Here is a 26,218-nt window from a genome sequence, read left to right as displayed (position 1 = left end):
AAAAGTAGTGGCGGCTGGGCACGACGTACTGTGGGACAGCCACCGCCATAAGGCCTTTAAAACTCTCCGTCTCCACCAGACGGAATGACAGCATTTCAAAGGCCAGTAATTTTGAAATGCTGGCATTCAGGGCCAGGGATCGCGGGTGAGTAGGGGGGTACTTTCTCTTCCACTCCAGTGTTTGGGAGATGGAGAGCTGAACGCTTCCGTAGGACATTGTGGAGATGCTTGGTGACCCAGATGGTGGTGTTGTTGGCAGATCCTCTGTTTGCGGGGTGGCAGGTGGCACTGTCACTCCAGAGGTGGATGAAGATGCCCAGACTGCAACAAAAGAGGAAGCAGGAGGAGCCAGAGACCTTTCTTGGTTTTTGAAGTGTCTACTCCACTGCAGCTCATGCTTTGCACTTAGATGCCTGGTCATGCAGGTTGTGCTCAGGTTGAGAACGTTTATGCCTCGCTTCACGCTCTGATTGCACAGCGTGCAAACCACTCGTGTCTTGTCGTCAGCATTTTGTCTGAAGAACTGCCACGCCAGGGAACTTCTTGGAGATGGCTTTGTTGTGCTCGGTCCCTTCCTGCAGTGGGCAGTAGCCGGCGTACTGTCTAGGGGACTGCTGCTCCGCTTTTGCACCTGCTCCCTCTTCTGCTGTGCTGGTGGCTCTGTGCGACCACCGCCTCTTCCTCCAAACTACACAGGTCCCTCGCATGACCTTGATTCCATGTGGGATCGAGGACCTCATCGTCCTCCACATCATCTTCCACCCAGTCTACACCCCTGCCCTCTTTGTCGGTCTGCACACTTTCGAAAGCCCCAGCAGTTGGCACCTGTGTTTCGTCATCATCCGAGACGTGCTGCGAATGTCCTCCCATGTACTCATCTTGAAACATAAGTGGTTGGGCATTGGTGCACTCAATCTCTTCCACTTATGGGGCAGGGCTAGGTGGATGGCCCTGGGAAACCCTGCTAACATAGTCATCAAAAAGCAGCAGAGACTGCTGCATTACTTGGGGCTCAGACTGATGGACATTGGCTGCAGGTGCAAACTCTGATCTTTCAGCAGGAGACTGGGTGGGAGACAATGTGAAGGAACTGGAGGCACTGTCAGCAACCCAATCTACTATCACCTATACTAGTTCTGGCCTCACCATTCGTAGAGCTGCATTAGGCCTGACCAAATACCGCTGCAGGTTCTGTCGCCTACTCGCACCTGAGGAAGGGATTTCACTTGTGGTTTAGCTAGCACAGATCGACCACGTCCTCTCCCTGCAACAGGAGCTCCACCAGCAGCACCACGACCTGGACCACGTCCCTTATTTGATGCTCTCCTCATTTTTCTCAAATCTAGTATCTTGCTCTAAATGGGTGTTTCATTAATGGCAGATTAGAGCCACAGTATGTAAAGGGTGCATCTCACACGTACAGATCCAGACTAGGCCAAAATTTATTTATTTTTGCCCAAAATTGTTGTTTTTCAAATAACAGAATAGAACCACAGTATCTAAAGTGAGTATCTCACACGTACAGATCCTGACTAGGTCGCAATTTATTTTTTTTGGCCAAAATGGCTGTTTTTCAAATAACAAAATAGAACCACAGTAACTAAAGTGTGTATCTCACACGTACAGATGCAAACTAGGCCGCAATTAAAGATTTTTGCTCAAAATGGGTGTTTTATTAATAGCAGAATAGAACCACAGTATGTAAAGGGTGTATCTAACAATGACATATGCAGCAAAGGCTGCAAAATTAAGTTTTTTGTTCAAAATGGGTGTGTTTATTTAATAACAGAATATGACAGCAGTATATAACGCTTGAATTTCACACGTGCAAATGCAGCAAGGGCTTTAAAATTGTGTATTTTGCCAAAAAAAGGTGTTTTTAACCCCTTAAGGACTTAGGACGTACCGGTACGCCATGTTTGCCGAGTCCTTAAGGACTCAGGACGTACCGGCATCCTAAGTTTAAAAGTACATTGTGGCGCGGCGGGGGTTAATTGTGACAGTTTGCGGCTTTTACCTGCGGTTGCGGTGGCGGGCGGTGCCATCAGGTCCCCATGCGGCTGTGGGGGGACCCGATGGCATGGAAGGCAGCGCGATGTCTAAGGAAGGCATCGTGCTGCCTTCCGGTGACGAGCCTGTGAGATCCAGCCCCCTGGATCTCACAGGCCGGAAGCTGTATGAGTAATACACACAGTATTACTCATACAGCCAATGCATTCCAATACAGAAGTATTGGAATGCATTGTAAAGGATAAGACGCTCAAAAGTTCAAGTCCCAAAGTGGGACAAAAAATAAAGTGAAAAAAAAAAATATGAAAAAATAAAGTTTTCCCCCCCAAAAATTAAAAGTTTCAAGTAAAAATAAACAAAAACTTCATTTTCCCCAAATAAAGTAAAAAAAAAAAAAAAAAAGGTAAACAATAGGGGGGAAAAAAGTATACATATTAGGTATCGCCGCGTCCGTATTGACAGGCTCTATAAACATATCACATGACCTAACCCCTCAGATGAACACCGTAAAAAATAAAACTGTGCTAAATAAACAATTTTTTTGTCACCTTACATCACGAAAAGAACAGCAAGCGATCAAAAAGGCGTTTGCCCACCAAAATAGTACCAATCTAACCGTCACCTCATCCCACTAAAAATGAGCCCCTACCTGAGACAATCGCCCAAAAAATATAAAAAAATATAGCTCAGAATATGGAGACACTAAAACATCATTTTTTTGTTTTAAAAAAGCTGTTATTGTGTAAAACTTCATAAATAAAAAAAAGTATACATATTTAGTATCGCCGCGTTCGTATCGACCGGCTCTATAAAAATATCACATGACCTAACCCCTCAGATGAACACCGTAAAAAATTCAAAAAAATAAACTGTGCTAAATAAACCCTTTTTACACCTTACATCACAAAAAGTGTAATAGCAAGCGATCAAAAAGTCATATGCACCCCAATAAAACCGTCATCTCATCCCGCAAAAAACTGAGACACTACCTAAGATAATCGCCCAAAAACTGAAAAAACTATGGCTCTCAGAATATGGAGACACTAAAACATTTTTTATTTTTATTTTTTTTAAATGATATTATTGTGTAAAACTTACATAAATAAAAAAAAAAGTATACATATTAGAAATCGCCACGTCCGTATCGACCGGCTCTATAAAAATATCACATGACCTAACCCCTCAGATGAACACCCTAAAAAATGTTAAATAAAAACTGTGCTAAATTATCAATTTTTTGTCACCTTACATCACAAAAAGTGTAATAGCAAGTGATCAAAAAGTCACATGCACCCCAAAATAGTGCCAATAAAACCGTCATCTCATCCCGCAAAAATCATACCCTACCCAAGGTAGTCGCCCAAAAACTGAAAAAATTATGGCTCTCAGACTAGGGAAACACTAAAACATGATTTTTTTTGCTTCAAAAATGAAATCATTGTGTAAAACTTACATAAATAAAAAAAAAAAGTATACATATTAGGTATCTCCGCATCCGTATCGACCGGCTTTATAAAAATATCACATGACCTAACCCCTCAGATGAACACCGTAAAGATTTTTAAATAAAAACTGTGCTAAATAAACCATTTTTTGTCACCTTACATCACAAAAAGTGTAATAGCAAGCGATCAAAAAGTCACACGCACCCCAAAATAGTGCAAATAAAACCATAATCTCATCCCGCAACAATCATACCCTACCCAAGGTAATCGCCCAAAAACTGAAAAAAATTATGGCTCTCAGACTATGGAAACACTAAGGCCTAGTTCACACGAACGTATGGCTTTTATAGTTTTTTGCGGTCCGTTTTTCACGGATCCGTTGTTCCGTTTTTGAGTTCCGTTGTGTTTCCGTTTCTGTTCCGTTTTTCCGTTCCGTTTTTCCGTATGGCATATACAGTATACAGTAATTACATAGAAAAAATTGGGCTGGGCATAACATTTTCAATAGATGGTTCAGCAAAAACGGAACAGATACGGAAGACATACGGATGCATTTCCGTATGTGTTCCGTTTTTTTGCGGACCCATTGACTTTAATGGAGCCACGGAACGTGATTTGCGGCCAAATATAGGACATGTTCTATCTTTCAACGGAACGGAAAAACGGAAATACGGAAACGGAATGCATACGGAACACATTCAGTTTTTTTTCGCGGAACCCTTGAAATGAATGGTTCCGTATACGGAACACAAAAAAACGGCCCGTACACCCGCAAAAAAAACGTTCGTGTGAATTAGGCCCAAGACATGATTTTTTTTGCTTCAAAAAAGAAATCATTGTGTAATATTTACATAAATAAATAAAAAATTTACATATTAGGCATCGCCGCATCCGCGACAACCTGGTCTATAAAAATATCACATGATCTAACCTGTCAGATGAATTTTGTAAATAACAAAAAATAAAAATGGTGCCAAAACAGCTATTTCTTGTTATCTTGCCTCACAAAAAGTGTAATATAGAGCAACCAAACATCATATATACCCTAAACTAGTACCAACAATACTGCCACCCTATCCCGTAGTTTCTAAAATGGGGCCACTTTTTTGGAGTTTCTACTCTAGGGGTGCATCAGGGGGGTTTCAAATGGGACATGGTGTCAAAAAAACAGTCCAGCAAAATCTGCCTTCCAAAAAACATATGTCATTCCTTTCCTTCTACGCCCTGCCGTGTGCCCGTACAGTAGTTTACGACTACATATGGGGTGTTTCTGTAAACTAAAGAATAAGGGCCATAAATATTGAGTTTGGTTTGGCTGTTAACCCTTGCTTTGTAACTGGAAAAAAAAATATTAAAATGGAAAATCTGCCAAAAAAGTGAAATTTTGAAATTGTATCTCTATTTTCCATTAATACTTGTGGAACACCTAAAGGGTTAACATAGTTTTTAAAATCAATTTTGAATAACTTGAGGGGGGTGGTTTATAGAATGGGGTAATTTTTAAGTGGTTTCTATTATGTAAGCCTCGCAAAGTGACTTCAGACCTGAACTGGTCCCTAAAAATCTGGTTTTTGAAAATTTCAGAAAAATTTCAAGATTTGGTTCTAAACTTCTAAGCCTTGTAACATCCCCAAAAAATAAAATATCATTCCCAAAAATGATCCAAACATGAAGTAGACATATGGGGAATGTAAAGTAATAACTATTTTTGGAGGTTTTACTATGTATTATAGAAGTAGAGAAATTGAAACTTTGAAATTTGCAATTTTTTACATTTTTGGAAAATTTGGTATTTTTTTATTTAAAAAAATGATTTTTTTTTTACTTCATTTTACCAGTGCCATGAAGTACAATATGTGATGAAAAAACAATCTCAGAATGGCCTGGATAAGTCAAAGCATTTTAAAGTTATCAGCACTTAAAGTGACACTGGTCAGATTTGCAAAAAATGGCCAAGTCCATAAGGTGAAATAGGGCCGAGTCCTTAAGGGGTTAAAAACCCAGAAAATGATGGCTGTATTTCTAGCTTAAATTGCACACTGACTAATCCTGTAAAGGCACCAGATGTTTGATATTGCCAAAAATGGGTGTTTTTTCAAAGCCAGAAAATTATAGAATTTTTTAAAACTTTTTTTTAACAATCACAGATGCAGCAAGGGCTGCAATATTAAGTATTTTGCAAAAAAATGTGTTTTTTTTACTAACAGAATATGAAAGCTGTATATAACGCTTGAATTTCACACGTGCAGATGCAGCAAGGGCTGCAAAATTGTGTATTTTGCCAAAAAATTTTGTATTTAAAAACCCAGAAAATTATGGCTGTATTTCTAGCTTAAATTGCACACTGACTAATCCTACAGAGGCACCAGATGTTGGATATTGCCAAAAAAGGGTGTTTTTTTAAAAAACAGATTATTATTGCAGTATTTCAAGCTTGGATTTGACTGTCACAAAAGCACAGATGCCGTGTTGGTGAACTGAGCTTGCATTAAAATGTCCGCCGCCGCCCACCTAACTAACAGACGGATAAAATTATTTTACTCTGTCACTGGGCTCAGGGCAGGGTAAAAAGATTGTGCACTGCACCCACACAACTAAATCTATGTAGATCGCTGAGTTAAATTGGAGTTCTGATAACAGATTCTGTCCTATCCTCTCCCTACACTAAGCACAACAGAGTGACGTGCAGCGCTACTTGACTCCAGCTTATATAGAGCCTGTGTCACATTAGTAGGCATGGCTGTGATGGCTTCTAAGGTCACACAGTTAAACGCTTGTTGATTGGCTGCTCTGCAGCCTTTCAAAAAGAGCTAAGAAATTGCCAAACACTGAACCTGAACCCGAACTTTTACTGAAATGTTCGGGTTCAGGTCCTGGGTCCAAAAATCCTAAAGTTATAACATACCAAAAGTAGTTCATGGAAGTCTCCCACGGCTCATTTACTGTATGCATGTGGGAGTAAAAGCTAGCTAGTCTCTTCCAATCCCACAAAAAATCTGTAGCACAAGTTGCTCAAATGGTACCCATGCCGACCACCGTTTACTACTAAAATTGACTATTATGGACAAATGAGCATCCAAACTGGATTATGGAAAAATGGAAGGTGACTTTGTCTAATAAATCACATTTTCTTTTACATCCGGGTGTGTGGATGCATTATGCCCTGAGTAATGTATTCACCAATGGAAGCAGCCATTCCCTCTTTCTGCATGCAAACTCTTGTCAGACTACAGAAATGATTAAGAAATAGTTTATAGTGTAGAACATGAAAAAGCTGAAGCTGATGACCTGGTCTCCAAATTCCTCACATTTCAATCCAGCTGAACTCTGAGATGTGCTAAAAACAAAAAAGTCTCATCCAGAGAGTCCTTTAAGTGGGTTGGAAACAGCTTTACCCTTCTTATAAGAAAACAATGTATCCTGTTAACTCCGTTCCGTAGCCCTGCAAAAAAATATATAACCTGCCCTATTCTTGTCCATTTTGTGGCAGTTATATCAATGGCTGTCCGTGCCGTTCTGAAAATAGCGGAACACACGCGGACGCTATCCGTGTTTTGCAGGTCCGCAATTTGTGGACCCCAAAACACACAACGGTTGTGTGCATATTAGTGTTGATCACGAATATTCGAATTTTGAATTTTTAGCGCGAATATAGGTGCTTCGAAAATTTGCGAATATTTTGAATATAGTGATATATATTCGTAATTTCGAATATTCCATTTTTTTTTTTATCAGTACACATGATCCCTCCCTGCTTCTAGCTTGTGGGCCAATGAGAAGGCTGCAGTATATTTGACTTTAGGAGTAGTGTTGTTTGCAAATTTTCGTAATGCGAATTTCTGTAATGCAAATTTTTATTGCAAATTTTTCAACTTACAACTATTAGACAAAGAAGATTATAGCACTATATTAGCTAAATTGCTCTATATTTGTTTTTTGTTTTTTCGAATATTCGCTATATTGCTATAACTTCGTTTTTTCGAATATTCGTAATATTCTAAAACAAGAATATATAGCAATATAGCGAATATTCGAAAAAAAACAAATAGAGCAATTTAGCTAATATAGTGCTATAATCTTCTTTGTCTAATAGTTGTAATTTTTTTCTCATCTGAAGTTCAGATTGGAAAAAAATTACAACTATAAAAAAAAGATTATAGCACTATATTAGCTAAATTGCTCTATATTAGTTTTTTTTCGAATATTCGCTATATTGCTATATATTCTTGTTTTAGAATATTACGAATATTCAAAAAAACTAAGTTATAGCAATATAGCGAATACCGTATATACTCGAGTATAAGCTGACGCCCCTAATTTTACCCCCAAAAAATTGGAAAAATTATTGACTCGAGTATAAGACTAGGGTGGGAAATGCAGCAGCTACTGGTAAATTTCAAAAATATCAACAGTCATTGGACACCCACAGAGGCTGCAGAGGATGAGTGGGAGAGTCAGAAAAGGGAGTCAGACTCCCATCAATCTGAGTCACCCTCTTGCACCTAAAATGCAGAGTGTGTGCATATAATGCAGAGTGTATGTGTATATAATGCACACACTCTACATTATATACACACATCTGCAAGAGGGTGACTCAGATTGATGGGAGTCTGACTCTGACTCCCTGTATTTAATGCAGAGTGTGTGCATTATATACACACACACACTGCATTAAATACAGGGAGTCAGACTCCCATCAACTGGGCATTTTTTTAATTTATTTTTTATTTTTTATATTTATCAGGTTGTTTATTTTATTTTTTTTGTTCCCCCCCTCCCTACTTCATACTTGGCCAGGGAGGGGGGGCTGTCCAGGGGGAGGGGGGGCTGTGCAGGGGCCGGTACTTACTGCCGGTGTAAATCTCGCGGTCTGCTCCCAGTGTAAATCTCGCGGCCCGCGTGTCTCGCGAGATTTACACTGGGAGCTTAACAGAGTTGCCGCGCGGACGTGCTGGGAGCTGACCGGAGCACCTGTAAAGGTAAGTAACAGCTTCTCCGGCCCCCAACATGTCATGGTCTGTATTATGGCAATGTAAGTTGCCATAATACAGACCTAGACTCGAGTATATACGGTATTCGAAAAAAAAAATAATAATATAGAGCAATTTAGCTAATATAGTGCTGTAATCTTCTTTGTCTAATAGTTGTAAGTTGAAAAATTTGCATTACAAAAATTCGCATATTACACGATCATTACCTTGCTGATTAGTGAGTAAAAAAAAAATCGTAGAATATAACGAATATTCAAATTTGCGAATATTCGATGAATATTCTACAAAATATTCGCAAAATATCGCAAATTCAAATATGACCCCTGCCGCTCACCACTAGTGCATATAGCCTTAGACTGAATCACTTCTACCTGAAGTCCTTCAATCTGCCTGAAAAGCAGTGAATGACATTCTGGATCTCTCTCTCTCCAAAAAATTCTCCCAATTTAAATCACATGAAATTTTAACTCTATAGAATCAGAATTTTTAGAATAATTTAGCTAAAAATTTGATTCTATTCAATTGATTTGCTCATCTTTACTTGTTTATATGGGTTTGGTACCACAGAGGAACGCCATGGGTTACATGTCCTGTGTGCACATGTCCTGGACATAGCTGTAGCACTGGTGCAAAAAATTGGTGCAAACAGCTTGCCATGGTGTATTGCACATCCGGCCAACTTGTGATCTTTGGACTAGATGCAATGGACATTGTGAGTGAGCTGCACTGGGGACAGTAATATGCACATTGTTGCAATTAAACTGAATTGCAGTATGATATACTGTACTTTATTATAATATACTCTATTGCACACTATGATATACTGCACTGTAAATGTATATGTTGTAAGCAGCACTGAGGCTAACACCCTATTGCTAATTGTGCTATTGCTGCTGGATAACCTTTTCAGCCCCTGAGGTTTTTTTCATTTTTTGGTTTTTGTTTATCACTCCCTGTCTTTTCAGTGCCATAACTTTTTTATTTTTCTGTTCATATAGCCATATGAGTTTTTTTTTTTTTTTTTGCGGGACAAGTTTTACTTTCTAATTCCACCATTTAATATAGCATACAATGTTGTGGGGATCTGGAAAAAAATCAAAATGTCATTTCCAATTTATTTATGTTTTTTCATTATCTTTTATTAATTCTAATAAATGTATTTTTTTGGTATACTATTGCTGCTACGCAAAACCATCAACTCACTACTTTAGGGCACTTTGAAGGGTTAAATTGCCCTGTGATTTATGCCATTGTTTGCACTTAAACTGTTGAACTACAGTTCTATGATATATCCTGTTATTGCACTGTGTTTGCTCTGAATTGTAAAAAGTAGTAATGCACAACTAATTCATACTAAGATCAGTTACAAACTGTTTAAAAGTATAACAGTCAGAACCCCTAGTTGTCTGCAGATATGGATCAGTGTTTAGTGAGAGATACTCTGCTACATTGCACAAATGACCGGAAGAAGCTGAGACGGGGATACTCTGCCACAGACCCTAAGTCACCAGCCCGTTGACCAGGGTATTAGCCTTCTAAGAGAGGGACAGCCATCTCAGGCCTTTCCTCAGCACAGAACCTTCTGCTATTTTGCTACCAGAAGTCAGACTGGAGTAACAACTCAGTGCGATGCCTGTATTGTTTTGCACTTGATTTCCTCCATTAAAGAAGCACACTGGTTTACTGCAAACCCTGACCCTCTGGATTTATTTCCCAATGGAGTGTACCATGCCTTACCAGCCCATCTGGAGAGCAGTAACACCTGGTGACTGCTTGACAATGTCTAGAGCCCCCTATTTAGCATTGTGGGCCACCTCAAATCTGGCTACTGCATAATATATATATATATATATATATATATATATATATATATATATATTGGTATCTCCTATTTAGCTCACTGTTCCGAGCAAATCCAATACTATAGAGACCCAGACAGACTTTAAGGTTTCAAAGCGCGGCCTTTTCAGCGCAAACAGGCAGCACATGTAAAGGATGCATGGTTCAAAAAGAAAACATAACATAAAGAAACTCCTGCTCGTCCGAGCACTAACTATACAGAAACGTACCTGACTGTCCCAAATATAACAGAGTAACAGCAACCTGTACCTTCTGCTCACACAGAGCAACTACCCTGTTTGGCTCTCCCCCACATAATGCAGCCTGGGTCTTTTAAGTAGGCCTCAGCCCAGCTGCATTAATCAAGCGGCTGCAGAGTAAATTGTTCCAGGGCTAGGAACAGAGCCCCTCACAATGTATAGGTGAGAAACCTAGGTGGAATATATATACCATTCAAAGGGGTTGTCTGGGATTGGGGACATTGGTCTAATAGTAATCTACTGACATGCACATTTCAAACATGCATGTACTACCTTTTAAACATATTTCTCAAGCCCCGTTTTCATCCAGTAAATTCTTGGCAGGAAGTGAGTATTTTCTTGTCTTCAGTGACTTACCGGGTCCCTGGCAGGCGAGCAAAGCCTCCTCTTCTGCTGCTCAGGGAGTCCAGTGACCGTCACTGGCAGCCTAGGTAATTATGCAGAGAGGATGGCGGGGCGGTAACTAGGCCGGCCAACATTGCGCTAAGCCCCGCCCCTCCAGTCCGGTGAAATCACCGGGAATGGAGCTTTGTAATGAATGGAGGCAGGAGGATGAATATGTATGAGTGGGGCGGATCGATGGAGGAGTGGACGATGTGCAGGATGCATGATTATGTATGAGAGGAGGGCGGGTGCAGGGACACGATGTTAGACAGTAGAAACCAGGAGATGCCGCCCTGCACTGGGACCCACAGTGCAGTGCGGCAGGAAGTCATCGCACAGATAAACAGATATGTAAACAATCTGTTGGGGACGATAGGATCCATGCTCCAGTGTAAAAGATACCTAAAACTATCTTGGGGACATAGACTCGGCTACTAAAGGTGAGTAAGATGTTTAAAAAAAATAATAATTTGATTCCGGACAACCCCTATAACACTTTACCTGCTGCCACCTTACAATATATATACTGTATACATACAACTGGTTGTTATACTTATGTAGGATATGGTGTCTATTAAAAGCATAGTGGTTGTTCCTTTTGAAATGCTAATTATTATTATTATTATTATTATTATTATTATTATTTGTTTAAATTATCCAACTACCCATGTAAGGCTATTTTCACACTAGCGTTCGGGGCTCCGCTTGTGAGCTCCGTTTGAAGGGGCTCACAAGCGCCCCCGAACGCATCCGTCCAGCCCCAATGCCTTCTGAGTGGATGCGGATCCGCTCAGAATGCATCAGTCTGGCAGCGTTCAGCCTCCGCTCCACTCAGCAAGCGGACACCCGAACGCTGCTTGCAGCGTTCGGGTGTCCGCCTGGCCGTGCGGAGGCAAACGGATCAGTCCAGACCTACAATGTAAGTCAATGGGGACGGATCCGTTTGAAGATGACACAATATGGCTCAATATTTTCAAACGGATCCTTCCCCATTGACTTTCAATGTAAAGTCTGGACGGATCTGTCTGAACTACTTTCACACTTACAATTTTTTCTAAGCTATAAGGCCTCATGCCCACGAATGTTTTTTTTTTCCGTTTTGCGGTTCGTTTTTTTTGTTCCGTATACGGTCCGTATACGGAACCATTCATTTCAATGGGGCCGCAAAAAAAACGGAAGGTACTCCGTATGCCTTCCGTTGGCGTATTTCCGTTTTTCCGTTCCGTTCCAACATACAACATGTCTTATATTTGGCTGCAAATCACGTTCCGTGGCTCCATTAAAGTCAATGGGTCCGGAATGCATACGGAACACATCCGTATGTCATCCATTTTTTGCGGATCAATAGTTAGGAGATGCTAGGCCCTGCCCACTGTGGCCATGTGTTCTGTGTTTACAATCCAGGAAGTGAGCACATGTGCACCTAAATAACCCACCCCCACGCTGTCTGACTTGCCTGCAAAGCCAAAAGATGGATGTTGGCAAGCTCATCACCCTCATACAGGAGCGTCCCCAGCTGTGGGACACCAGACAAGATCAGTACCATGATCGCATTGTGAAGGAGCGTGCCTGGGAGGAGATTACAAAGGAGATGCTGGCGAGAGAATGGGAGAAGGGCAATTCGTCGAAAAGGCGCAGATTAGGTAAGCCTACCCATGCGGGCATGTGTGCTTCTTTAGAAAATGTTTATTGGAATTATGTCAAAACTGTGATGCACTGGTGTGTTTATATGTGAATACAGGAAAATAGGCCATGTTGAAGGTGCACTTTTGTAAAACTCTTTTTTTTTAGTAACTATCACCTTCCATAGCACTAGATAGTTTTGTATGTCAGCAACCTTGTCCGCCGGTGTCTCTCGTGCTTTTCTCAAACTACAGTTCCCAGCATGGCCTGCTGTAGGCTGATCATTTGTAGTAGTATTTTTGAATCAGCTGAAGATCAGCATATTGTCATTTTTTTCATGTTCAAAAAATGATTGCGCCAGAGTCGGATTATGTATTATGTGAAATACATATATGCTAAAGTGTTTAGGCCTCATGTATTGACATTTATCATGTAAATATATGGCAATTGTGTTTACAGGCCCATTAAGTGTATGTGGCCAAAAAACTGAATATAGAACCTGTCTATAGATGACCCAGATTTTTATGTCAATGCACGCAACTAGTTTAGAAACTACAATGTTATAGCATGTGGTAGTAAGCCTTGGTTAACATGTGCATTGATAAGTTTGTATTGATATATTCTGATAGAATTTTTGTTTGGTTATATTTCTACAGTACTACGTGTCAAAACCCGCTGGCAATCGTGCCGGGACCAATACCGGCGTGAACGTGTCCAGGGACTTGGGAAAAGTGGAGATGGTGGACACCATAAAAAAAACGTATCTGTATACGAACCAATTGCACTTTCTCAAACCCGTGTTGGATCTTAGGCCGTGAGTAACCACTGTAATTATTTCTCGCTTGTAATGTTTGTGCAAAAGAAAATATTCGTACTGTTGTTTTTTTGTAATCATTTATACCAGCATAGAAGTAATGGTTTGTGCTATGCTATGCTGTAAACTTATTTTTTGTTTGCACATGCATGGTACACTTAGTTCTCTGCGGGTAAAAATCTGCCCTTCAACACACCCTGCTAGAAGAATACTTCCATCTCTTTTTTTTTTCTCTTGACATTACCAGCACAAATCAATGCTGGTCCTTTTTGGAAAAAAAGGTCGGCCACATTGCTATGCAGAAGTCAGGGTCTAGCTTTTAGTGTGGACAAAGACATTACATCACTGGCAGGAATGAAACAGACCTTGGCCTCTGCAATGCTTCACATGGCTCATGTGAACCATAGACGAAAAATACTATTTCAAATTGTTGGAATGTCTTTTTCCCATACTTGAAACATGAATATGAACAATGAGAAGATAAAGTCCAGCTTCCAAATCAATTTAAGTGGTGTCTTTAATAATTTAGTGCAATCAAAAACAAAGGCAATCCAAGTCTACGCGTTTCGGATACTACAATATTGAGTATAAAAGGATCAATATTGTAGGATCCAAAACGCATAGACTTTGATTGGCTTAGGTTTTTATTGCAGTGAATTATTAAAGATACCACTTATTAATTTTGAGGCTGGACTTTCTCTTCTCTTTGTTTGGATACGTACCTTCACACGTCGTTTCTCGGTGTTGTCTGTGCCTTTTCCGATTGGCCTCAGGTGAGCGCAGCACCCTTTTTTTTTTTTCGCAAACACGAATCTTAACTTTTGGAGACCATTTTGTCGACCAATAAAGTTGTTTTTTACTACATATTTCTTCATTTTTATATATAGACAACCAGTACTATAAATACTGTCAACATTAATAATAATTATCATGGTAGACTCTGTTCCAGTGTGTATAGTAAATGTTTTATTTTCTGTCTATACCCTTCATATATACACTTTCCTTGATTGCAATTATCTCTCATTCCACAGGACCGTTGACAGCCTAGAGCAAGAGGGAGATCATAGCAGCACCAACAGTGATGAAGATGCTGGTGAACATCCCCTAGACTCCACACTTACTGCGGATGACGAGCCCCAACCAGTGCTGCAGCAAGAGAGGGAGGAATCTTCAGCTTTGGAGGGTCCTTCGGCTGCAATTCAGTCAAGCCCTGAGACAAGAAGAAGGCAGCCACGGCGGAGAAGGGGGGCAACTAACACTGCCGTCTCTGCCTCAAATACTCAAGCCCTGGTTCAAAATCAGGTGCTTGACTATTTGAGGCAGAGACGGGCGGAAGGAAAGGAGGAGCGGATGCTCTGTGGTCTTGCTCCTCTTATTGAAGATCTGGATTCATACAAGCAAACCATATTTATTGACATCATGGGGTCAGTGGCGACAATTTTAAAAACGCCACTTGATCCCCATGAACTGGTGAGTTGGGTGGAAAACCTGAAGCAACGTGCATTTAGGTTAGCAAAAGAAACCCAACCTGGGCCCAGTATGGTCCAACCACCTCCTAGACCACCCTCATATTCACAGCCTCTTTATTCCCAAGAGTCACAGTTGATGCCACGGCCACAATATCCAGGGCCCACAATGAGTAACACCGGTGCAAGTAATGTTGCTGGCCCTCGTCAAACTGGTCCGGGGTTATATTTGAGGGAGCTAATGGATCTTTAATGTTATGTTTACGTTTGAGTAATAATTAATTTGGGCTGATTGTTAAGCCTTTTGTGTATATTTTAATTTATATTTTTATTTAATAATATACTTTATGAATCAAAAATCTATGTGTCAACTTTTATTTCATACTGCACATACATACCAATATTACAACATGACAAACTTTATTGACATATAAGAAGAATAGGAATAGAATACACATATGTAGTATTTATTTGGTACATTAAGGAGAAATAGGGAAGTATATATACTTTTAGACAGCTATGCTCAACCTGTCACACTACAGCTATTAAAAAACTAGAACTCCCTGCATGTCTGAATAGCTGTTGTATGTCCACACATGCAGGAAAAGAACTTTTTCTACAGCTGGAGTGCTGCGGTGTGGACATTCCTGTAGTAAACCACAAACATATATATGCAAATTGTATTACAAAGCCAAATCTTCCAAGTGCTGGGATAACCTCCAATGGCAGGACAATGGACAGCGTCTTTAAAGCGCTCTGCAGGGATAAAGAATGTTAAAAAAATGTTAAATGTAGATAAAGACTAGGCAATCTCAACACACAATACATATGTAATAAATATATAAGGATAATGAGGTATTAGAGGGTTAATGTAGACCAAAAAAAATCATTTTTACAAATAAAAATATTCACATCGAACATGATTTACTACATAGTGTTATTTTTTTTATTGTCTACATTGGAACCCCAGCCCACAAGCCCACGTCAAGGGTCCTCTTTGTCTTGTGAGTCCTACACTATCTCCATAACCCCCCCCCACCCAAAAAACTACACTGGAAAATAATAAATACTAAGATGACCAGAGTCCAGACAATTCATTATCTGCCATGCACTACGTCCATCTGCCACGGCAATGCTCCCTCAGGACTTGAAAAATATTGCTCATAGAGAGCCCGAACTGCAATCCCTGCAGTTCCAGGTCGTCCATGAAGGGTCTGGTCCAATGCTCCGGATGAAGAAGACGTACCAGGTTCCAATTCATCAACTTCTGAGGGACCATCATGAATCCTGACAAAGTTATGCAGGTTCACACACGCTTGAATAACCTTGGTGGCATTCTCCGGTGCCATCTGTAAGGATGACAGTAATACTCTCCACTTCTGTGAGAGTATTCCAAACGCACACTCAACATACCGACGGGCTCGACTCAGCCGATAGTTAAATATATGTTTGCTGTCATCCAGGTTGCGTCTGGGGAAGGGCCGCATGACATGGGGTGTCAAAGCAAACCCTTCATCAGCCACAATAAGAAATGGAGCCGGTGGTCCCGCAGAACCTGGCAGCATTCTGGCCTCTGGAAGTGAAAGCTGGTTGGCTTGAAGCCGATCACCCATTCTAGAAGAACTGAAAATGCGCGCATCTGCAGTGCTCCCATAGGCCCCAATATCCACAATTAAAAACTTGTAATTACTGTCAGCCAAGGCCATTAGCACAACAGAAAAATACTGTTTATAATTGTAGTACCGGGACCCTGAGTGAGACGGCTTCTTAACACGTATGTGTTTGCCATCCAGTGCCCCAATGCAGTTAGGAAACTGCGCATCAACATAAAAACCCTCAGCAATTCGGATCCAATCCTCAGCCTTGGGCACTGGCATCACCACTCCCCGGAGTTGCTGCCAAATCAAATCACTGGTTTGACGAACTATCTGAGAAATAGTCGAGACTCCCAGCAGGAACTCAAAATGCAGAGATACAAATGAATTCCCAGTAGCCAAAAATCTGGAAGACACAAACATAAAAACAGTCATGCAACACATACAGTATATACTATAACAGCCATGCTCAACCTACGGCCCTCCAGCTGTTGTAAAACTACAACTCCCACCATGCCCTACTGTAGGCTGATAGCTGTAGGCTGTTCGGCCATGCTGGGAGTTGTCGTTTTGCCACGGCTAGAGGGCCGCAGGTTGAGCATGCCTGGTTTTTAACAACAACAATTTTAGACTAATATATATACTCATAATCACATTGCATCTAAACTATCACACAAACATATAAATCATATGAAATATCCATACCTCAACGTGACGATGAGCCGTTCCTCAGGAGAAATGCAGCGCCTCATATTAGTGTCCTGGTAGGTGAGGCCAGGACGCAGAGACGCCAACAACAAATCAAAGCTGCTCACAGACATACGACAATACCCATGAAATTTCTCAGGATGCTGTCGCAGATCCATGTACAGCGTGTGGAAATGACCCTTCCTGCGCGGCTGACAGAGCATTGGGTGAACCCAATGCCTCCTCCTTCTCGGTTCCACGTTCAGCATAGTTGGCTGCTGTTCCTGTTCCCGAGAAATCAGCCAGCACAAGAGAACCAGTTCCTCCTCAGCCATGATACAACAGAAAATTGTAGCCACAATCCAATGTCTGCCAAACACAAGATTCCAAGTATGCTCTCAATGCTGCAACAAGCTGATAAAATTGGAGTAACAAGTCGCACATGACCAAGTTAAATAGGGGGAGTGAAAAAGGGGATGTGTTCAAGAAAGATGTTCACACCTTTTTTTTGTTCCGTTTGCGATCCGCAAAAAACGGATCGTGTACTGAAACCATACGGATATTGTTTTTTAAAATAAGGAATGGAACGGAACGGAAACGGAACGGAAACGGAACGGAAACGGAAGCAACATGGAAACAAAAAACTGAACAACGGATCTGTTTAAAACGGACCGCAAAAACATACGGTCGTGTGCAATAAGCCTAATGCAGACGAATCCGTTCTGAACGGATCCAAACGTCTGCATTATAGGAGCAGATACGTCTGTGCAGACAGCAGACGGATCTGCTCTGAACGCAAGTGTGAAAGTAGCCTTAAAATGTCAAGTGCAAATACAGCCTAAGGAAACATGCACTGGCTATATTACAGCTCTGTTTTATATGGAGCCATAATAAAGCTTCTATTGAAGTTTGATTGGACTATACAGTATGTATAGAGGTATTCTAGAAGTATTGCTTGAGAGTAGAATATCTGTGCACACAGCACACACTTTTGTTTTCCTAACATCTTGGTGATCATGGGATTTGTGAACCATAAACTTTGTAAATGTTACCAATTTCCTAAATGTTGTTACCCCAACAGGCCTTTTTGTAGATATTACAGTTATCAAATAGATGATAAATAGACATGACATTTCTTTAAATTCATTTTGGGTGTGATTTGACCAAATCGGTCTAAAAATTAAATTTGGGTATGAATCAATTCTATCCAAATAAAAAGTTCTATAATTGACCTGAAAATTGGTAAAAATATCATCTCCCTGTACCACTTTTCAGGAGTAAAAATGCAATTTGCAGCAAATGTTATTGCAAGTGCCATTTTACGACACCCTAGCCACTTTCCAAAAATGGGGAGTGGTGAGGGCAGAGAGGGGGGCCAGTGAGACCTACACAATACAGAAACCTATGGCAGCTCCAAACTACTGTAGACTTTATTCTAGTGCAAGGACTGCAGGAGGATGCACCTCTTTTATCATGAGGCATACATTTACATTTGTGAACTTTTCTATACTTTGTTTATTAAGCACTGCCCCCTGACATGTTTAGCCAGATCCCTGGTATCTTCAGGGGAAATAAATGATAAATTCTTGATAATACATGATTTGTTCTTTTATTTGTTGAATTCACTACTTCTAATAATTGCTGAGAGTCTATCTTGAACCAATAAGATTGGAGGCAGGGACTTATTGCATTGCTCCATTACCAGTAATATTTACTTGCTTTCCCTAGCTGAAATTCCTCCCTAAGCGCTTGAAATTATTTCAGTTATCTACCTGTCACCAGCTGATGGATATATAAGGCCTCTTTCACACTTGCGTTGTCCGGATCCGTCGTGCACTCCATTTGCCGGAAGTGCCCGCTGGATCCGTAACAACGCAAGTGAACTGAAAGCATTTGAAGACGGATCCGTCTTCAAAATGCGTTCAGTGTTACTATGGCACCCAGGACGCTATTAAAGTCCTGGTTGCCATAGTAGTAGAGCGGGGGAGCAGTATACTTACAGTCCGTGCGGCTCCCGGGGCGCTCCAGAATGACGTCAGAGTGCCCCACGCGCATGGATGACGTGATCCATGCGACACGTCATCCATGCACGTGTGGCGCCCTGACGTCACTCTGAAGCGCCCCGGGAGCCGCACAGACGGTAAGTATACTGCTCCCCCGCTCCCCACTACACTTTACCATGGCAACCAGGACTTTAGCGTCCTGGCAGCCATTGTAACTATTCAGAAAAAGCTAAACGTCAGATCCGGTAATGCGCCGAAACGACGTTTAGCTTAAGGCCGGATGCGGATTAATGCCTTTCAATGGGCATTAATTCCGGATCCGGCCTTGCGGCAAGTGTTCAGGATTTTTAACCGGAGCAAAAAGCGCAGCATGCTGCAGTATTTTCTCCGGCCAAAAAACGTTCCGTTCCGGAACTGAAGACATCCTGATGCATCCTGAACGGATTTCTCTCCATTCAGAATGCATGGGGATAATCCTGATCAGGATTCTTCTGGCATAGAGCCCCGACGACAGAACTCTATGCCGGAACACAACAACGCAAGTGTGAAAGAGCCCTTAGATGCCTTTTTTAATTCCATCTTCCCGAATTAACAGCTGGAGCAACATTACATTTCCCTACTCCCCAGTTTGGAGTGTATTCCCAATAAAGAAAAAATATAGTAACGGATGCTTCAGATGATGCAGCATCCGTTACTATATTTTTTCTTTAATTTATACAATTTTGATATGGCCAGTTTTCTGTCTGGGACTTTTTTTTACTGAGGCCTTAATACAAGAAGCCCGAGATATATTTTCGGACAAGGAGATACCGGGCTTGACCTCAAGATATCGGGCTTGACCTCATCTGAAACCTGCAAGATAGCTTTCAAAGATCTCTACAACGGATATAAAGAGAATATAAAATCGTGGTGGGAGGTTAAATCTTTAGAAAGCTATCTTGAACACAAAATTCTACCCAAGGGCCTTCGGATACCGATTAAACCAGCGGCCCGCATTTTGTCCTCCCAACTACTAAATAAGTGGGAGCAAGAACTAACTAATAGTTCATTAAAATTGATGTCCCTCTTGTTGGAGGAAGAAAAAAGGGTTTTCGAAGATACTTCAACTAGACTAAAAGAACTTACTGAATGTGCACTTAAATTTAAGTCAGACAGTGATTTCAACAGAAGAGAATCTTCTCTTCAGACCTCTGATGAGCGCTTCCTAAATCTCTTAAAGGAAAGGAAACATAGACAATTTAATAAGGACTTAACTGAATTCAGGGATAAGAAGGCATATAATTTTGAGAATAAAACAATCACTCATTCGGAATCAGAGGCTTCATCATCAGAAGTAGAAGAATTCTCTGATTCGGAACCCTCAGGGCTATATAAGATTATGAATTATAATAAGAGTGGATATAATCCATCCACTCGCAGACCCGGACGTAGGTGGCAAAAATGGGGGAGACAGCGAGGGAATGTTGGTCTAGCAGGCGGGGGGTCGCATCATGCGTTTCTGCCCCCCCTCCTCTTCCTCGTTTGCCTCTTCCCATCAGCCTCAGGTCCCTTTTTTATCCAAAAACCAAAGTCCTTATCAGTTAAGAGACCGCACGAAGGGTGGGCACAATCACCCCTAACTGACAGTCTCCAAATTATCAATCTTTCCTCTCGTATATTGACTAACATTGAGATGAATGTATTACAGAGAGGTCTCTCCTTTGTACCTACGACAAAATTGAATGTTTTCACATGGATTAAAGATCTTAATCTCTTTTGTAGAAAACTTAAGTGGCACAAGTTCTACTTGAACACCAATAAACAAACATGTACTGAACTAGGAATTAACTTAGATGATTTCCCTTATCTACAGATCCTGATGGACCTATGGGAGGAGGGTTCAAAAGAACCAGGTGAGGGTCCATTTACCAATCTACGTCCAACTAGCACTAGATTACCACGTCCGATGAACTCGGAACACATAGACATTTTTTTACAGTTGCTAGGTACCGCATTGGAGCAGCTTAACAGTAATAAATCAACACATCATAACTCTCAATGTGAATCAGAAGCCCTTAGAAGCCTCGAAACTGACAACACAATCGTAATTAAATCATCTTACAATGGTGGTAATTTGGTCATACTTGACCATCCATAATATCAGAAAATGTGCTTAGATTTTCTAAATGATAAGAACAGCTATAGGACCCTCCCCGGAGATTCCTCCCCTATGTTCCAGACAAAACTCAAATCTATCCTTCAGGAGGGCCTTGAAAAGGGAGTTATCAATAAAACTGAATATCTGAAATTGTGTAAGTGTGGTGCACAGGAGTGACACACAAACCAATGACACAAACCAATTATTTATTACACTATAAAATATGTTTGTATATTAAATTTAATGGTTGTGGAAATGTTATAAAAATGCATATGAAGGCAGAAGAATAAACTAGAAGGCAATCTGAAGACAAAGATGGCGGCAGAGATTATCGTTAGGGTCGGATAGGGATAGATTTTTTATCTACCCAGCCTTCCAACCTCTGTCACCCCATAGATACCTGCACCATCCCTGTTAGTCTATCTGTTCCATATTTTTATTGTTAGGCGAGTGCCAATTTTTCACATCTTGGTTATTATCAGGTTTGCCCTGTTACCCATAATACACTGCTCAAAAAAATAAAGGGAACACAAAAATAACACATCCTAGATCTGAGTTAATTAAATATTCTTCTGAAATACTTTGTTCTTTACATAGTTGAATGTGCTGACAACAAAATCACACAAAAATAAAAAAATGGAAATCAAATTTTTCAACCCATGGAGGTCTGGATTTGGAGTCACACTCAAAATTAAAGCACACTACAGGCTGATCCAACTTTGATTTAATGTCCTTAAAACAAGTCAAAATGAGGCTCAGTAGTGTGTGTGACCTCCACGTGCCTGTATGACCTCCCTACAATGCCTGTGCATGCTCCTGATGAGGTGGCGGACGGTCTCCTGAGGGATCTCCTCCCAGACCTGGACTAAAGCATCTGCCAACTCCTGGACAGTCTGTGGTGCAACGTGACGTTGGTGGATAGAGCTAGACATGATGTCCCAGATGTGCTCAATTGGATTCAGGTCTGGGGAACGGGCGGGCCAGTCCATAGCATCAATGCCTTCGTCTTGCAGGAACTGCTGACACACTCCAGCCACATGAGGTCTAGCATTGTCTTGCATTAGGAGGAACCCAGGGCCAACCGCACCAGCATATGGTCTCACAAGGGGTCTGAGGATCTCATCTCGGTACCTAATGGCAGTCAGGCTACCTCTGGCGAGCACATGGAGGGCTGTGCGGCCCTCCAAAGAAATGCCACCCCATACCATTACTGACCCAATGCCAAACCGGTCATGCTGGAGGATGTTGCAGGCAGCAGAACGTTCTCCACGGCGTCTCCAGACTCTGTCACGTCTGTCACATGTGCTCAGTGTGAGCCTGCTTTCATCTGTGAAGAGCACAGGGCGCCAGTGGCGAATTTGCCAATCTTGGTGTTCTCTGGCAAATGCCAAACGTCCTGCACAGTGTTGGGCTGTAAGCACAACCCCCACCTGTGGACGTCGGGCCCTCATATCACCCTCATGGAGTCTGTTTCTGACCGTTTGAGCAGACACATGCACATTTGTGGCCTGCTGTAGGTCATTTTGCAGGGCTCTGGCAGTGCTCCTCCTGTTCCTCCTTGCATAAAGGCGGAGGTAGCGGTCCTGCTGCTGGGTTGTTGCCCTCCTACGGTCTCCTCCACGTCTCCTGATGTACTGGCCTGTCTCCTGGTAGCGCCTCATGCTCTGGACACTACGCTGACAGACACAGCAAACCTTCTTGCCACAGCTCGCATGGATGTGCCATCCTGGATAAGCTGCACTACCTGAGCCACTTGTGTGGGTTGTAGACTCCGTCTCATGCTACCACTAGAGTGAAAGCACCGCCAGCATTCAAAAGTGACCAAAAAATCAGCCAGGAAGCATAGGAACTGAGAAATGGTCTGTGGTCACCACCTGCAGAACCACTCCTTTATTGGGGGTGTCTTGCTAATTGCCTATAATTTCCACCTGTTGTCTATCCCATTTGCACAACAGCATGTGAAATTGATTGTCACGCAGTGTTGCTTCCTAAGTGGACAGTTTGATTTCACAGAAGTGTGATTGACTTGGAGTTACATTGTGTTGTTTAAGTGTTCCCTTTATTTTTTTGAGCAGTGTATATAAATAAAGGTAATTTTAGAAGCACGTTCACTTCTCTTCCTTACTAACTTTGTATTCCCAATAACCTTGCATCCTCAAATCTAGATTTAGTTATATCCCAAATCTTTTGACCCATATAACCTGTAGGTAACCTTTTAGTTATTTCCTTTATCCCTAAAAGTCCTGCTTCTAAAGTTCCTTCAAACATTCTTTAATAATTATCCTATCCCATTTGACCATGTACAAAGCCTCTCATTTCTTGGTTTTCTCTAATCAGTTTAGCAAACGGTTTGAATGTTAAAATAAATAATAAGGAGGACTGTCTCGTCCCACGATGTAACTCAAACATACCTGCCAATTTCACCCATCTTATTAAACCATATCCAAAACCCATCGCCTCCATAACTACCCAAACATAGTCTCGCTTTCCTGGCATAACCCGTGCCTCAACTCTATTTACCAAATGTTCTATTAGCAAAGATATAAGAATAATACTATGATAATTGCCTCCATCATTGAATCTGGTGAAACCCCTTTATTCAGCAAAAAATTTCAGTGGTAACTACACTTCTTTATAATTATTATATATCTCCACTGGTATTTCTTCCGACCCTATAACCTTCGCCCCTGTAATTGACGTAATTGGTGGTGGAGTAACAGATAAATGTACAAACACATGTTCTACCACCAATCTAGCATTGCATATAGAATACAAGTAAGAGTAAGGTCATCTCATTAAATGTAATTAATCCAGCATAGAGGTGATCAGTACACCAATACAAAGGCTAGGGCAGCAATTTACCTGTGAGTGTTAACGTGAAATTGAGTATCACACCTCAATCAGCCGCTTCCATTTATTCTATATCAACACGGTTTGAATAAAATTTTTGGGGGGAACTTGTTCAGATTAAGAAAACCATACAGTATATAAGAGATCAGTACACCAATAGACAGGATAGGGCAACAATTTACAGTACTATGAGTGGTAATTAATTCAGGCTTAAATCTGTTTCCCTTAATTTTTGTCTCCACACAGTGTCAATTTTTTTGGGGGCTTGTTCAAATTATTAAAACCAGCATATACATGATTACTACACCAATACACAGGGTAGTGCACAATATTATCTGAGAGGCCCAAAAATGTCCGGGCTACGGAAGGGTTCCAAATGAAAGACCCAGAGCCAGAATGTGCATAGTAGCAGCACCAGCTATCCGTCCAGAAGTAGTAGTAGCATTAGTAGTACTAGTAGTAGTAGTCCGCAGTTGTCCCAGTTGGCTTTGGAAAGGCGCAACATTGTCATTGAGGAATACCTCACAAAAAAATGTAATTAACCTCCATTCCAGATAAATAACAGAATATCTTTATTGAATACATAATTAATACATCTTAAAATACAAATAAAAACAATTAGCAGCAAGTGAAACTCTCAAATGAGGACCAGGAGGGGGCCACAGAGCCGGGCAGCAACAATAAATGAAACAATGAAAGCAAAAGAGTAAGAAACAATACCACTAATCAATACCCATAAAGTGATTAAAACATACCAGGAGAAAATCCCAGGCAAAAAATACAACGTAAGTAAAGGGCAAAGTGGAATGTAGGAAGATAGTGATACCACAGGCTTCTTCCGGGGATGTAAAGCAGAGCGTCACTTCCTCTTTTTATTGCATGCATGAACCAATAAGAACACCTATACAAGGCTGTCATCTATTATATAGTTAGCCCACATACCGGCAGTTTATGTGTATGTGGAATTGTGCCGGAAGGAACATTGCGCCGTCACGTGACGCGTATTTGCGTCATGTGACTCACATTCAGACAGGGAACATGGCTGTGTGTTCCACGGTGGAGCGCACAGTCGGCAAAGCGGAACAAAGGCGCTCCGGCATGGGACAAACAAGCCCGGAACCCTCCTACAGCACAACAACACATCGCTGGACACATGGAAACTTCCTCATCATATCTAATCAATATCAATCTAATTAATCTAAAGACAGAACGCAGAATCTATGCAAAAAAATCGCATGAATAAATAAAAAATGTATTAATTGAGAGGACAAAAGTACTTAATACACATATAATAGACATATTACTGCAAGAATACCATATATCAAATTAGTTAAAATTGTGCAAATTACGCATTTTTAAATAATTGTAAAGTGCATATATTCGATACATGTAGGTTCAACATAATAATGAGCCATAATCGAAATAATTAACACCAATGATGTGTTACACCAATGATTTATATACTAAAAAATTATAATTAATAATACTGAGAAAAATACAATATATAAAACAAAAAATTATAAAACATATATTATAGTGCATATCTACCATAATCACTATATACAAAAGACAGTGATGATAGCAACAAACTTCAGCAAGTAAAACACATAACAGTGACACAAACGTGCAAACATATAGTGCAACCACAGTGATGAAATGCCCAGTGCATATTTGGTGTTATATTGTCATTGAGGTGAAAGAGGATGAGATTGTGGAATGGATGGCTTTTTCCTCCTCTCAGTCTCAGCAAAATTATGTGGAGGTGACTTCGGAGTCTGATAATGTACTATGGAACAAAGGATCACAGCGTTCATCCTGCTTCTCCTCCTTGCAGCCCCTGAGAAGGCTTTCAGTAGAATCCTCTCAGTCTTCACTCACTGACCATTCCTAATGGGACACCTCCCTTTTTCCTAAGAAGTGGTAAAAACACCCCACCATGCTCTACAGCAGATAGCCAATAGTCTCCCCTTTGGCAATTTGTGCAGACGATAAACAGATTAGTGGAAACACTTTTTCTGCCGCTGTCAACAGGGGGCCAAAAATACATTATAGGTAATGTAGAAAATACACTACCTAGGCATAGCCATGCTGCGGTATTTTCTCCGGCCAAAATT

This window comes from Bufo bufo, chromosome 1 (assembly GCF_905171765.1).
Source record: "Bufo bufo chromosome 1, aBufBuf1.1, whole genome shotgun sequence".
Taxonomy (NCBI): domain Eukaryota; kingdom Metazoa; phylum Chordata; class Amphibia; order Anura; family Bufonidae; genus Bufo; species Bufo bufo.
The sequence above is the reverse complement of the archived record's forward strand: the minus strand, read 5'-3'. Positions refer to the sequence as shown.